Source organism: Thalassophryne amazonica, chromosome 23 (assembly GCF_902500255.1).
Source record: "Thalassophryne amazonica chromosome 23, fThaAma1.1, whole genome shotgun sequence".
NCBI classification, from domain to species: domain Eukaryota; kingdom Metazoa; phylum Chordata; class Actinopteri; order Batrachoidiformes; family Batrachoididae; genus Thalassophryne; species Thalassophryne amazonica.
Window position 1 is genome coordinate 28,405,550 of NC_047125.1, and position 14,291 is coordinate 28,419,840.

Here is a 14,291-nt window from a genome sequence, read left to right on the forward strand (position 1 = left end):
CAAATCTGGTTTTGTTTTTCACTAATTCTCCTATAATTTTTGTTCAATCTGCACAAATTTGGAACATACGATGTTTGGACCAACTCACACAAAAGTTATGTCATGGATGTTTGATTTTCCTTTCCATTTTGCTTCTATCGGCTACCAAATTTGAGTGGGTGTGGCCTAATTCACTCAATGTGGCCTAGCTCAAGAAGGAATTACTCTGTTGAAGTAAAACTTGGGGGACGTAATCAGTATAGCCATCTGCAACAAGAAATACCTTAAGCAACCTGATGGAGCGCTACAACCACCACAACTAATGGCAATAACTACTGAACCCTTCATCTTACAATTGCAGTTTTTTTTCTGGTGTTCCTTGTCCTCAGGTATATCTTGTCGTGTTGGCCCCGCCTACATCCATTTTCTTGCTTGGCAGCTGTATTGAAATATTCAGACTCTTCCCGAATATACACTGAATTTCAGAGTGGCCTTTTATTGTGGCTATCTTAAGGCACACCTGTGAAGTGGGATGGATTTTCTCTGCAAAGGAGAAGTGCTCACTAACACCGATTTAATTTTAATTTAATCTTTATTTAACCAGGTTCGTCCCCTTGAGATTAAGACCTTTTTTGCAAGGGACACCTGGGCAATTATAAAGTTTCCAATTCACCTAACCTGCATGTCTTTAAATGTGGGAGAAAACACCTGGAGAAAACCCACACAAACATGGGGAGAACACGCAAACTCCACACAGAAAGGCCACAGGTGGGAATCGATCCCATACCCTTCTTGCTGTGAGGCAATAGTGCTAGCCACTAAGCCACCGATTTTAGACAGATTTGTAAACATTTGACAGAAATAGGTGTTTTGTGTAGATAGAAAATGTTTTAGATATTTGAGTTCAGCTCATGAGAAATGGGAGCAAAAACAGGTGTTGCATTTATATTTTTGTTCAGTGTATTTATTTATTTATTTTTTATCAGAAACCATAAAAGTGATAGCAATGAAACTTGTGGTGCACCTTCCACAAGGCATCCACAACTCATGACAAAGTTTCTGCCATTTTGAATAGTTTTGAAAAGTGTTTTTTCGCTGCTACTCCCACTACAATTTTTGCCAAATCATCACAAAATGTGGCATGTACAATATCTGAACCGAGCCACACAGAAGTTATCACACGGGTTTTCCAACTTCTTGACCATTTTGCAACAATTCATGAGTAACGTAGGGTGTGGCTTATATCACTAAATCTGTTATAGCTCATGAAGGAATCACTATTTTGCAATCAAAATTTGTGGACAAGATCATTCTGAAGAAATGATACCTGAAATGACCCAACGGGGGTGCTATATCCTCTCCGTAATCACCAAATCACCATCACTTCACAACCCTTGGACCAAAAATCAAAATTCTTTGTTATCTAAAATCCCTGTTTGGTTCTACATCTTAAAATACTGACCAATCACATTCGTCCATTTATAAATTTTCAGCCCATTTAAATTTTTTTGCATATTTGTTTTTTCACTTCTCCAACAACTCAGTCATCACAAAATTTGGCATATAAAATATTCGAACCAAGCCACCCGCAACATCGGATGGCCCCATCGTGGCCGACTCCTCTTGGGACTCTGCCATCGTCAGCTGCGGGGGCCTGGACCCTCTGGAACCCTGATGCCAGATGGCACAGAAGCTCTCCAACCTGCTCAGACAAGCAGAGGGGATCTGTCTTTCATTGACCTCCCCAGAGCTGGTAAAAGAGAAACGGTTAGTCCTGGGGCTGCACTTTCTGCCCACCTAGACGAGACTGTTCAACCAGGGAGACAGCAGCCACAACTGTAGCTGGCACTCTGAACTCCCTGTTGGCCTTCGGCTGACGTTTCCTTCTTTTCCTGGTAGCACCGTCCAGTTTGGAGCAGATGAGAGAGAAGTGCAGTGATGGCTGGGCTACAGGTGCCAGGAGTACAGTCATGGTAGCCAATATAGGGGTGTGGCATGCCAGTTATGGTGGAGCTAAGAGAGATCCAGGTTGTGGCAGATGAGAGTGGGAAGTCGTGTTTGGGTTGGTGATGTGAGCATGAGGGCTAATGGTCTCTAGCTGGGGGATGACTGACTGCAGATAGGTGACAGTGTACTGAAGGGCTGTAAGGAGAGTTTGGACCGGAGTCAGGTCTGTTGTGCTGTGTGGGGTGTAGCGTGTGGCATGTATTGTGTGTGTTATTTTCATCTGTGTGTTGGTCAGAGGGGTGTGTGTGTGTGTGAGAGAGTTATATTCATCTGTATGTCAATCAGCTGGGAAGACAATAGGTAGAACAGGAAGATGAAGGAGGGTGGAGTGGGAGCTCATGTGGAAGTTGAACTGGCCATGGGAGCAATGGCGGTGATCCTGGGACTGAATTAAATCAAAAGTCCTGAGAGTCCTGGGGATTGGGGAGTACAAGAAGTCCATGGGGTCGTCAATATATGGGGGGAGTGTGTCTTTGGATAAATAGCGATCTAATGTTCTGGTCTGGGTATGCAGTCATGATATCTTGTTTGGCAGGTGTGATATTTTCCATTGTGTCGAAAACTGAGTTCTGTTCTTACCGATCTGTACTGTCCACACAGTCAAGATAAAGATCCCAGATATGAAAAAAACACCTCTGTGGTGTTGTGGAGATTCAGGTCTTCAGAGTCCTCTTTTGACTCCAGAATGCGGTCCCCCTCCTCATTTGACAGGATACGATACTCTGACTATGAGCCATCATAACTGATTTTAGGTAAGTTGACAGGTAGGTCTCTGGGTCTTGTAGCCAATCCGGGGGCCTACCTGCCTCGAATAAATTGTCCAAATCGTACAATTCCATGAAGAGACCAAACACCCAGTGGTCTTCTTGTAGGAGATCCCATGCCTGATCTAAAAACCCATTCCGCTTGCCAGGTGTGTAACTGCAATAACAGCAGTCAAAAAGCAGAATCAACCTTGGAAAAATTGTCTCAAACACCACAGGTCTGTAGTTGTGGGCATGGCACTATCCAAGATGAACAGGCTGTCCTGGAGGGCATGACTCCATAGTGTCTTGCCAATGATGGTCAAGTCCATGTGACCCAACTTAGTTCTTTGTCCATGTGCCCAGTTGGTGAGCCTGTCCTGATCAAAAAACCCTCTTATGCATATAATTCCAGCAAAAACTAAAACGTTCAGATGTTTGCATACAGAATATCCCAAGTCTGATCCAAAAAAAGAGATCACTCTTCTTCCCCAGAGTATAGCATATTATAACAATTAAACAACAATCTTTCATAGATGGCTTTTAAAGCCACGGTGTTGAAGTAGCTGCCTGCAGGGTTAATGATTAAGAGCTTGTTCATTATGTTGTGGTTAGGATAAGTTGAACACAATATGTAGACAGTGAGGACACCAGGGAAGTATTAGAGAAGCTTGAATCTTTGACTGGACTGGATTGCTTGACGTGAGGACATTTTGCTTCAAATCACAGAAGCTTCCTCAGCTAAAATTGTTGCTCAGGTAGTCTGACTTCTTGACTCTTGTAGAGAAGAATAAACCAGAAGCCAACAAAAGCTGGAGTTTTTAACCTAACCAGACCCCTCCTACCGAGAGGCCGACTGCTATAGGCTAGTGACTAAACAATAGCTCTAATTACCACCTATTGTGCTCTAGTTAGCACTCTCCTAATCAATCAATCAATTCAATCAATCAATTTTTTTATATAGCGCCAAATCACAACAAACAGTTGCCCCAAGGCGCTTTATATTGTAAGGCAAAGCCATACAATAATTACAGAAAAACCCCAACGGTCAAAACGACCCCCTGTGAGCAAGCACTTGGCAACAGTGGGAAGGAAAAACTCCCTTTTAACAGGAAGAAACCTCCAGCAGAACCAGGCTCAGGGAGGGGCAGTCTTCTGCTGGGACTGGTTGGGGCTGAGGGAGAGAACCGGGAAAAAGACATGCTGTGGAGGGGAGCAGAGATCAATCACTAATGATTAAATGCAGAGTGGTGCATACAGAGCAAAAAGAGAAAGAAACACTCAATGTATTATGGGAACCCCCCAGCAGTCTAAGTCTATAGCAGCATAACTAAGGGATGGTTCAGGGTCACCTGATCCAGCCCTAACTATAAGCTTTAGCAAAAAGGAAAGTTTTAAGCCTAATCTTAAAAGTAGAGAGGGTGTCTGTCTCCCTGATCCGAATTGGGAGCTGGTTCCACAGGAGAGGAGCCTGAAAGCTGAAGGCTCTGCCTCCCATTCTACTCTTACAAACCCTAGGAACTACAAGTAAGCCTGCAGTCTGAGAGCGAAGCGCTCTATTGGGATCTGTTTTCAGGATTGATACTAGATGTTGGACTACATCCGGCCTGGATCTATTTGCTGTCTGGGTAGTCTGGACTGGTATCTGCATTTGGAGCTCAGCTGTAATTGACACGGGGTGGCTTTTGTTGTCAGTCACCTGGTATGGACAGACCTTCTTTCATCTCCTGACCTGTGTTGAACGCTACCTGGCAGTTGTTCATCCCATCACCTATCTGGGCCTGAAATCATCCAGCGGGATAAAAATCAGAAATATCAGCATCATCTTTGTTTGGCTGCTCTCCTTCATGTGGATGGGCCTAAAGTTTTACCAAGATGTTTTTATTATTCTGGATTGCTCATTGCCGTCTTTCTGTGTAATTGTTATGAGTTTCTGCAGCGTCTCAGTTCTCTGTGTTCTGATTCGTCCGGGGCCAGGGGAAGTGGGCAGGGACAGAGAGCAGGTTAACCAATCAAAACAAAGGGCTTTCTACACAATCATGGCCATAACAGGAGCTCTGTCACTGAGGTTTATCTTGACTGTGACTTGGCTGATAATACTTGCATTCAGGCTGGTGAGTGATGATGGTCTGTGCATGATGAACATGTGTCAGATCTGGTTGAATCTGCCCAGTAGTCTGGTTTTACCGCTGTTGTTTCTCCACAGAACAGGAAAACCACACTGTTTTAAGAGCTAGACTGAGTCAGGATAAACATTATGATGCCTCACATCTCAACGTTTGTGATGCAAATTAAGTAGGACCTACAAGATCAATCAATCAATCAATTTTTTTTTATATAGCGCCAAATCACAACAAACAGTTGCCCCAAGGCGCTTTATATTGTAAGGCAAGGCCATACAATAATGATGTAAAACCCCAACGGTCAAAACGACCCCCTGTGAGCAAGCACTTGGCTACAGTGGGAAGGAAAAACTCCCTTTTAACAGGAAGAAACCTCCAGCAGAACCAGGCTCAGGGAGGGGCAGTCTTCTGCTGGGACTGGTTGGGGCTGAGGGAGAGAACCAGGAAAAAGACATGCTGTGGAGGGGAGCAGAGATCGATCACTAATGATTAAATGCAGAGTGGTGCATACAGAGCAAAAAGAGAAAGAAACAGTGCATCATGGGAACCCCCCAGCAGTCTACGTCTATAGCAGCATAACTAAGGGATGGTTCAGGGTCACCTGATCCAGCCCTAACTATAAGCTTTAGCAAAAAGGAAAGTTTTAAGCCTAATCTTAAAAGTAGAGAGGGTGTCTGTCTCCCTGATCTGAATTGGGAGCTGGTTCCACAGGAGAGGAGCCTGAAAGCTGAAGGCTCTGCCTCCCATTCTACTCTTACAAACCCTAGGAACTACAAGTAAGCCTGCAGTCTGAGAGCGAAGCGCTCTATTGGGGTGATATGGTACTACGAGGTCCCTAAGATAAGATGGGACCTGATTATTCAAAACCTTATAAGTAAGAAGAAGAATTTTAAATTCTATTCTAGAATTAACAGGAAGCCAATGAAGAGAGGCCAATATGGGTGAGATATGCTCTCTCCTTCTAGTCCCCGTCAGTACTCTAGCTGCAGCATTTTGAATTAACTGAAGCCTTTTTAGGGAACTTTTAGGACAACCTGATAATAATGAATTACAATAGTCCAGCCTAGAGGAAATAAATGCATGAATTAGTTTTTCAGCATCACTCTGAGACAAGACCTTTCTGATTTTAGAGATATTGCGTAAATGCAAAAAAGCAGTCCTACATATTTGTTTAATATGCGCTTTGAATGACATATCCTGATCAAAAATGACTCCAAGATTTCTCACAGTATTACTAGAGGTCAGGGTAATGCCATCCAGAGTAAGGATCTGGTTAGACACCATGTTTCTAAGATTTGTGGGGCCAAGAACAATAACTTCAGTTTTATCTGAGTTTAAAAGCAGGAAATTAGAGGTCATCCATGTCTTTATGTCTGTAAGACAATCCTGCAGTTTAGCTAATTGGTGTGTGTCCTCTGGCTTCATGGATAGATAAAGCTGGGTATCATCTGCGTAACAATGAAAATTTAAGCAATACCGTCTAATAATACTGCCTAAGGGAAGCATATATAAAGTGAATAAAATTGGTCCTAGCACAGAACCTTGTGGAACTCCATAATTAACTTTAGTCTGTGAAGAAGATTCCCCATTTACATGAACAAATTGTAATCTATTAGACAAATATGATTCAAACCACCGCAGCGCAGTGCCTTTAATACCTATGGCATGCTCTAATCTCTGTAATAAAATTTTATGGTCAACAGTATCAAAAGCAGCACTGAGGTCTAACAGAACAAGCACAGAGATGAGTCCACTGTCCGAGGCCATAAGAAGATCATTTGTAACCTTCACTAATGCTGTTTCTGTACTATGATGAATTCTAAAACCTGACTGAAACTCTTCAAATAGACCATTCCTCTGCAGATGATCAGTTAGCTGTTTTACAACTACCCTTTCAAGAATTTTTGAGAGAAAAGGAAGGTTGGAGATTGGCCTATAATTAGCTAAGATAGCTGGGTCAAGTGATGGCTTTTTAAGTAATGGTTTAATTACTGCCACCTTAAAAGCCTGTGGTACATAGCCAACTAACAAAGATAGATTGATCATATTTAAGATCGAAGCATTAAATAATGGTAGGGCTTCCTTGAGCAGCCTGGTAGGAATGGGGTCTAATAAACATGTTGATGGTTTGGATGAAGTAACTAATGAAAATAACTCAGACAGAACAATCGGAGAGAAAGAGTCTAACCAAATACCGGCATCACTGAAAGCAGCCAAAGATAACGATACGTCTTTGGGATGGTTATGAGTAATTTTTTCTCTAATAGTTAAAATTTTGTTAGCAAAGAAAGTCATGAACTCATTACTAGTTAAAGATAATGGAATACTCAGCTCAATAGAGCTCTGACTCTTTGTCAGCCTGGCTACAGTGCTGAAAAGAAACCTGGGGTTGTTCTTATTTTCTTCAATTAGTGATGAGTAGAAAGATGTCCTAGCTTTACGGAGGGCTTTTTTATAGAGCAACAGACTCTTTTTCCAGGCTAAGTGAAGATCTTCTAAATTAGTGAGACGCCATTTCCTCTCCAACTTACGGGTTATCTGCTTTAAGCTACGAGTTTGAGAGTTATACCATGGAGTCAGACACTTCTGATTTAAAGCTCTCTTTTTCAGAGGAGCTACAGCATCCAAAGTTGTCTTCAATGAGGATGTAAAACTATTGACGAGATACTCTATCTCCCTTACAGAGTTTAGGTAGCTACTCTGCACTGTGTTGTTATATGGCATTAGAGAACATAAAGAAGGAATCATATCCTGAATCATATAAGATGTGCTCGCAACCTGAGCTCTGGCCTGAGATGTTTACAAATGTGTCACCCATGTTCAAATTGGCTGTGATTAAACCACAAACTAACAAACCTCAACTCATCAAATCATCTCAAGCTGGGCTAAAAAGGATTTCCATCCCCAGTCCTTGATGACGTCCTGGAGGCTAATTGAAGTTAGAGTCCTGACCTGGCTCTCTGAATAGATCTTCTGTTCCACTGAAATGAAACCTAGTTTGTGCTGCTGGAAAGTCTTCTGTACATGCATGACAATACCACGTGCATGAAAACATCATCGACTCTCTGACTGGAAAAACATTTAAAGCATTCTTTGTGAGCCACATTTGTACAATTTGTTTTTAAAAAATGACATTTTGACAAATGTATAATTTGTTCTTTGCTCTGATATGTATTATAATTATTTTATTTTTAGATGTACAGGTAAACTACCCAATGTGAGCCCAGATTGGGGTTGACAGTTAATCTTTAGAAGGTAGATGTTGTATGGTTGGGGGTGCCTGGCTGCTTTTTGTTTCTGTCTTCTGTTTCTGTCTTTTGTTTTTCCTTCCAGGTGGCACACGTTTAGGACTGAGTGGCTGTGTGGCTGAGTTATCAGGACCTCACCCTGATCACCTGAGGCTGATCATGTGCAGCTCGTCAGGACTCACAGCTGTGGTGCATCTACACGGATTGGAGCATGGTGGCATTTAAGTCTGGAGTACACAGTGTGTATTTGCCAGAGACTCGACTTTGTGACCAGACGGGTGAGATCGTCGTCTTGAGAGCCATCTCATCATTATGGATGCAGAGAACGTCCAGGTTTGATGCCATGGTCTGTGAAAGAGGAGGGGGTGAGGTCTCACGCTCGTCAGCACACTTCCTGAGGTACGTTAGGTTTTGTGACTAACATTAGTACAGTCAGTAAATGTGGTGTCCCTCACACCTTATTATATTGAGCTGTTATGTTAGTCGTTTAATCAGCTTCCACTGCAGTTGATAATGTGAACGGGGTGTTCCATGCCTGCAGGGTGGGAAGCTGATTAGTGATTAAGCCAGGAAGTGTTTGCTGTTTGTGTACACCTTTGAGTGGTCTCTCTGTGTGTGGAGTGTGGACTCACATGATGGTTCTTCTTTCACAGACTCGGTTTGTCGCAGCCACCTGGGGGGTGTCGGCGGGGTCCTTGGGTCTGAACTGTTTCTGGCTCTGGACCGTTTGTGCAGCTGGGAGCGCACCGTATATCCACCTCGCCAGTCCGCGCACTAATTTGTTATACTTTTGCACATCACTGTTATGTTATTAAATTTTGTTATCCTTTGTACCGTGCTCTGCTTATTTCATACTGGGTCCTTCAAACGCTGGTCGGTTCTCCATCCTGCGTCCGACACATAACAGTAGTCTCTGGCCAAACATCACGGACCCAGCGGTAGCAGAGACGGTAACGCGCCAGGAAGGCGGCAGCAGATGTTCAGAAGTTATCCGGATCAGTTGCGGGTGCTCTCCGCCCAGATGGTGCGTGTTTGAGAACCCATTATCGAATACTGATTTGAGCTCTCTTGCAGCCGTGTTCCTGTGTTGTGCCTTATCCGAGGGTCGTGGTGGAGTGTGACTAGCGACGGCTTCGCGTCACACTTCGACCGGATAAGAGGTTTAAACGCGAGCTGCATGAGTGTGTCTGTAATGGGTGAACGCGCACGGCGGAGCTCTGTGGCACGGGTCGCTGTGCTTCCTGTGTTACAGTTGTAGCTCCATTTCCCCGGGTAAAGATAGCTACTGCGTCTGTTTTGTCAGCCCCGGCGTAATTTAGTTGAAGCACATTTTTGGTTGTGTGTTACACATAGCTGCGCACAGGAAAGGCAGCATGAGTTTGTTTTCTCTGTCACCAAAGGGGTTTTTATTTTCAGCACTTTGGCTCCCTCTGTTGGTGACTGAGTCACATTACCGTCATAGCTCTTAAGGTGGAACAGGTGTGTTCCATTTGTTTGAGCTTGACGGTATAAATCACTTATTAGTTTTGTGTTGGTTCATTTTTTGTGGGTGTTTTTTTGAGTTGGTTTTTGTGTGGGAGATTTTTTACACTATTAGTGTCTGGGGTCGTGCCCTCGCAGGCTGTCTGGAGCATAAAAAGGACCCAAATAACTGTATGTTAGTCTGTTGGTGGTTTTTTTATTTCTTTTGGTTTCACCTCCCAGGGTTTGATGGGACGGTCCTCTGGGGGGTGATGGGGGGGTAATTGGGTTGTTTTTTCTTTTTTTTGTTTTTGTTATGCCCTCTCTTCTCCTCTGGCTCCAGCCGTGTGAGCCATACGTGTCGGCATTGCTGGAGTGGTGCAGTTTGGTTATGCTGGGCGTTTCCCAGGTAACCTCTGCACCCGGGAGGGGGGGGGGGGGGGGGGTTGGGGTATTTTTTTTTATTCCCTCTCTTCTCCTCTGGCTCCAGCCGTGTGTGCCGTAGGTTGTCGGCATTGCTGGAGTGGTGCAGTTTGGTTATGCTGGGCGTTTCCCAGGTAACCTCTGCACCTGGGAGGGGGGGGGGGTTCGGGGTGTTGTTTTTTTTTGTTGATTCCCTGTTCCACCTCCGGCTTCAGCGCGCCTTTGAGCCGTCTGCCATCGGTGTGGCTGAGGTTTGGGGCAGTGGAATATACCCGCAGCTGGTGGCTGGTTTGGAAGTCAGAGGGGTGGCGCCGTTTTGTGCCGTCTGCCATAACCGCTGTTCCACTCCTCCCGGTTGACTTCTGGGGTATAGTCATGGTTGGTGACGCTGGACGTGCTTCCAGTTTCCACTGCGCCGAGGGGGTGGGGCTGGTGTTGTTTTGTTTGGTTTTTTTCTCCTTTTGTTTTTCCCCCCAGTTTCCGCCCTCAGGGTGTGACTGTGGTGTCCTCTGGGGGGGGAAAGGGCTGTGGGTACATCTAGCCATAGACGGCCAGGGCTGGGTCCGTTGGTCATGGGGGGGGGCGTCTCCTGGGGTTGATGGAACGGTCCTCTGGGAGGCGCTGGGAGTCCCCGTGGGTGACTTTGGATCCCAGAGGGACCTTGGCTGTGGTTATTACTCCTGGAGCTGGCAGGATGTCCTCTGGGGGGTGTTGGTCCCTACATGTCATCGGGGGGGGGGGGGGGGGGGGGTGTTAGCGTTTTTTATGTGTAAGCTTAAGTTTGGGTTGTTTTTCTTTTCTCCTCTTCCCGGGGTTTGATGGGACGGTCCTCTGGGGAGGGGGGGGGGTGGTTTGGTTATTAGTGTTTGTCTTTTTTGTTTTATGACTAATCAGACTTTACACATGGTTGGACAAAGGCTGACCGCACAGGTTTAAGAACTCCTGGCCATACCTGTGCAAATCGATTTACAGAAACAAAGGCAAAGATGCAGCCAGAGGAGAAGACGTCAACCGTTCTGTTAGATGAAGATTCTGTTGGAAGATGAATGCAGATACGGTTTCCAGCCATGGTCCCTGGAGGGGGGTGTTTCTCCTGGGCCAGGTTTGTGTGGTCGCCGGGAGGCTTCCCGTGAGGGTGGGGTGCTGTTGTATGGTTGGGGGTGCCTGGCTGCTTTTTGTTTCTGTCTTCTGTTTCTGTCTTTTGTTTTTCCTTCCAGGTGGCACGCGTTTAGGACTGAGTGGCTGTGTGGCTGAGTTATTGGCCATTTTATTTTAGTGGTCTTGGTTTCTGTGTGTGTTTGGTTAACTTTCTTCCTGTGTCTCTCCCCAGCTGTTGTCAATTAGTGTTTACCCTCAACTGTGCCTCATTTGTCTGATTGTCCTCAGTGTGTATTTATACCCCTGTGTTCCTCCTGTGTTGTTTTAATGTTTGTATTTTGTTGCTTTCTTCTTGCCAACATCTCTAGTGTGTCCTCGTGTTTGACTTCCTGTTACCGTACCTGTTTTTCCCAGTGACCATGTCGATTTTGCATGTTGCTTTGGAGACTTTGCTTGTTTTTGCTGCTTGTTTTTTTTTTATCTTTAGCTGCCTCTCTGACTGCTCTCTTGCCAATCCCCACAGACACTGTTACCAGTTTTTGACTGTTCTCCTGTGTACTGATCTTTGACCTCTCTCTGTGTCATTAAAGTCTGTATTTTTGCATTCGTTTGTGTTCATCTCTGCATCGGGGTCTCAACCATCCTTCCACCCGTGACACATATTAGCAGGCAGAATGCTTTAAATGAGACACTGTGGCCACCTTCATTTAAACACTGGAAGTAAATACTTATGTTTACGCACAAAGTTTCTTCAGAATCCTAAATTCTTTGACACTTGCCAGGAACAAAACTTTCACCCAGCTAACTTTTACATCTGTTTTTTTTTTTTTTTTATTATTATTAAAAAAAAAAATTCAAATCCCAACATACAGACTTTAAATGTATTACAGATGATGCATTTAAAAAATCGAAGTGAAAACAAATCTCTTAAACATGATAACATGTTAAATTAAAATTAAAGTAAAGAAAACAAACAAAAACCACAAACAAATGGAATAATAAATTATTATGTTGAACAAAATAACATCACTTTTCCTGTTGGTTTAACTTCTAAATTCAGCTCCTATTTGAGTTGAACTGTTTCACATTAAAAATCCAAATTCAGTTTGACATAAACTCAGTACTTTTTATATTTTGAAATCACTGAGATTATTCCACAAACAGACTTGAGGCTGAATTTAGCTTTTTATTTTATCAGTTCATGCGGTTGATTAGTTTGTTTGAATGAACATGTTTTCCACAAACAATCCTTCACTCTGATTCAACAAAAAAGATTTTGTTTGACAAGATGCAAATGAGTCTGAACTTTAAATTGACGTTTATCCAAATCAACACCTGCTGAGTGAGTGACAAATTTTCATATCTGAGCAGTTTATTAATCACATCACATCGTTCTTCAGTCGTCATGATTAATATGAATGTTACTATTTTTACTTTGGTCAGTTACACAATTAAAGTTATGGGATGATTTGAGGTTTTGATCATTTCAAATTGAAGTTATTAAGTTTCATTTTTAGGTTATAATCATGAGTGCATTGACGTAAATTTGCAGAATCATACAATCTTGAGTTTGATATTACAGAAACAACACCCCACCCACCCACCCACACTTGCACACATTAATTTTGCTCACGTCACGTGTCCTGGTGTCACAAGAGCACACCAGCAAATGATCTTGATGGGAAAGTCTACTTTACCTCAGCCACCACCAGGTGGTGCTGTTCTAACCATTTTAGTCCAAACAAGTGTCAACGTTGCATATTCATTACACAAAATCAGTTGATGAGCCAATTATCATCATTTGTAAGTAAATCCTCACGTTCTCTGAATACACGCTCACGTCGGATTGCACCATTTGCTGGGTCCTCTAACGCGAAAGCAGACATTGTTAGCGCTATTTTCCTCATCAATTTGTGCTTTTATATCCACCCATATAACTGCAAACACGTGGGTGTGTTAACATCAGTGTGTCTCTGATAGCTGTAGAAACATGTGCACACCAGCCAGGATTTTTGCATGACGCACCGCACATTTCCACAGTAATTTCAGTTTTGATACATCTGAGCGTTAGCAGAGAGAGGGATGTACGCCACATTTTTGTGCGTACGCAGCCTTTGTACATGAGGCCACAGGTAATTTTTGGGCTTACGCCAGTGTCCGGGTTTTGGCGTGCGCCATGTTTCAGTTGGGAATCCACACAAGTCTTTGATCATGAGGCCCAGGTCATAAGTTGGTTTGGAGGTCGGATGAAGGAAGTGTTGTTTTAGAGCCATTGTGTCTCATTCCTGTCAGGGTCAGAGGTCAAAGTCAGGGGTTGGGGAGTAGATGAAAGCCTAAGAGGGAAATGAAAGCGGATTCAAGGAGGGGGATTTATGGAAAGTAAAAAGGGACAAAAGTTGGATTTTGTCTTTTCAGTTGTTGATATTAAAACACTATGTCAATGTGAACAAAAATATGGACTTTTTCAGAAAGGGAAATGTTTAAAATATTGGTAGTCAATATAAAATGGGATGACTTGAAAATTAACCAATATTAAGGTGGAAAGCAATGATCGATTGATAACTTTTTGTAACATATTGAAATGGAACAGACTGATTCCACTCTCTCTCCGTACCAGCAGAGCCCCGAAATGTTATTTAATTATCTAAAAACAAGCAGCAGTGGCCTTGTTGGCCACCAGACTGAGGCGTCGTCAACGGGAATAAAGTTTTCATTCCACAATCAAAGCTGCAGAAAGCCCAAAAGATCAGACTCAATAAAAAATGATCAAGTATTTGTATATAAAGAAAAAAAGAAGTTAGAAACAGCTGTTCTTCAAAATATGTTTCACAGTTTTTTCTCCAGATTATAATAATTTTGCCTTTTTCTCTAACAAGCCCACACAATTACTATCAACTGCCGATTTTCAGGCAGATTATTGGCAGTTTGTCGGAACTGTACGGGACCCAAGAAAGACCACACCTACAAGTACAATAAATTTAGAAATATTTACAATTTGTGGTTAAATATAACTTAAACATAATGAGCAGTTTGAGTAGCAGCAGAACATTTTGTCCGGATGGGTTTTGCTAAAAATTTTGCATGGTCTGTGTACAAATCTGAATAAAAAAAAACAATAGATCACGTTCCAATATATATATATTTTTTTATTATAAATGGACTGCATTTATAGAGCTTTTTGATCTGCATCAGACGCTCAAAGCGCTTTA